This window comes from Pinus tabuliformis, chromosome 4_2 (assembly GCF_031772625.1).
Source record: "Pinus tabuliformis cultivar Carrire ecotype Pingquan chromosome 4_2, CPIR1, whole genome shotgun sequence".
Classification (NCBI taxonomy): Eukaryota; Viridiplantae; Streptophyta; class Pinopsida; order Pinales; family Pinaceae; genus Pinus; species Pinus tabuliformis.
Window position 1 is genome coordinate 1,142,943,072 of NC_142304.1, and position 2,647 is coordinate 1,142,945,718.

Below are 2,647 nucleotides of genomic sequence, written 5' to 3' on the forward strand. Positions count from 1 at the left end.
TTGGAGCATTACAAAGACAAAAAATCATTGCCAAAAACTCATAATAACCTTCATACATTGGGAAGGCTATCTTAGGGATGTTTTAATCATTCACCTTTATTTAGTTGTAGCCTGAATGTAGATGAAGCTTAGTGAAAACTTAGCTCTATAAAGTTCATCTCGAAGATCATCAATAACTGAGATATGAAACTTGTTCTTGATCATCAACTTATTGAGAGGCGTGAAATTAGGACACATGTGCCAAGTGCCTTCTTTAACACCATGAAAACTAGTGTTGAGTAAGTGCTTGTATTGGGATGTATGACCCCCACTTCCAATAGTTCCTAATGAGATTTTCTATTTCATTCTTTTGTGCAAAAGGGTGTTGATAAGGATGTACATTTGGTGGTTGAACTCCTAGAATCAATGGAATATTGTGGTCATGGTCTCCACAAGAAGGGGGTAAACCCTTTGGCATCTCAAATACCTGATGATGTTATTGAGGACCAATAGTACAAGTCTAACTGTATTTCTTGTGTTGGATTTCCATAACCTATATGGCATTAAATTAGGTAATAATGCTAGAGGCATTTCTTTAACAAATTCTTTAGATGGTGAGAGTTGACTATTTTAGGAGGGATTGCTTGAAACTCTCGAAAGATGTGTACATGATCCTCTTTAATGAAACTAATATATATGTGTAGCCATTCTTCCCCCATTGTTGTATAAAAACCACCCATATCAATGAAAAAATAGATAGGTTGTGAGCTAATAGTCCCCGTCTAGAGTTGGACTTCACATCTATCCCCACATTTTTTTCATTCTACCCATTGGTGATCATGATTTGAAAGATGTGCATCGGATGTAAAAATCAATGAGTTTCTCTTGCCACTCTCTTGTGAATGAAACTATGAGTATTACCATTATCAATCAGGACTATGACTTTTCAGTGTTGGATGTAATCCGTAAGTTTCAAGGTGATTTCTCGAGGGAATGGAGGTTTGATATGTTCTCGAGTCCAAAGTGTTGGTGTCTTCAATCAATAAGTCCAATGTCTGTTCGACAATTATGTCTTTGGTTAGGGTTAGAGTGGTCATATCAATTTGGAACATTTTTTATTATTTACACCTATGCATTGGAACATATTTTTCATCATAATTATAGCGAAGTTCATGCCTTTAGAAGTCTATCATTTTTATTGTAGACAACATTTGTACTTTCAAGGGATGAGCAGGGGTTGTACCAGAGGAATAAATTTGGTAAGGGCAAGTCTCGTAAATGAACGAGGATTTTTTGGTTTGTACATTGATCACAATTTTTTCTTCTAGAGCCCTCTGAGATGCCTCCTTAAGTGGGATACTGCGTTTGGACTTGTGCTCAAACCTCCTTCTTGAGGAAACTAATGAACCATTCTTTATACGAAGAATATGTTAAGTTCTATGTATGGATGGTTGATTGCTCAGAAGATGACATGAAGTCTACAATTAAGCTTCTTTGATGTAACTTGGTAAGCTACCCCAAAGAACGACTATCTCATTTGAGACACATGGATAGGTTTAACAAATTGACTACAGGAAATGTAGTCTACATAGGATTTTTTATGTCATTCCTACCATTGCCATTGTTTCGGGTCCAAATATAAGACTCCCACCCTAACTTTCATCTTGCCATCAGCGATTTCGTGGAGGGTGGAGTAATGTTCGATGACCCATACAGATGGGTCAAAACCATACAACTTGTTCAAATCCACATTAGGAAAACAATGTCATATGTTATTATCCATTGGTTTATGGCTATGAGGAAGGAAAGAGGGTTGCGGGTGGTTAAATGGTCCTAAATAAGAAGTTTCTTCCTAGTGTGGCTCAATGTGTTGTGCATTCTAAGGTTCTTCTTCTGGTATGCCTCGAGTTGTCATAGCACCAACTTCTCATTGAATATTTTTTCCAAGCTATCCAACTTCTCATCCAACTTCTGATTTTAATTTTTTATGCTCAGTTGAATTTGTTGAAATTGAGTTTCGAGGTGATCCAACCTATCAATAGTAGAGCAGTTGACATCTTTTCCATGGAGTGGATATGAGGTGGTTATAGGGATTTTCCTTAGGTGAGCTCACCAAAAAAGGTTACCAAGTCCTAAGGACAAGGGGCTATTAAGTGATATAGCTCTCTGATACATGTGCGAGATACAACAATATTACTCGATCCAATATCTTAGGGCACTAACTAAGGAGGCTCAATCATTCCCTTAGCCATACTATTCAACTACCTAGGTACCAGAGAGTGATCTCAATGAGTGTTTTTCTCGGTGTATTGTAGCAACAAGATGACTGATTAGTTTATCTAAAGCTATTGCCAAGTACACCTAGGGGAATTCTTATATACTTGAGGATATGTGGAAGTGAAATTCTGTATATAGGATTTGTTTAATGTAGTGCTACTTGAAGGGGTACTAGTAGGGGTTATAAGGGTTTTCAATAATGTGATTCCACTTGTATTTCTTGTGTATATTCTCACTTGACCACTATTTTACGTATTGAAAAGTATATCATGATGTTATTTGAAGAGATCATAATTGTCTCTTAAAAAAAATTTCAAAAATTTAGGAACATGATGATAGAGAAAAAATCTCTTAAAATAACCAAAAAATAAACATCAATTTTTGAAAGTGG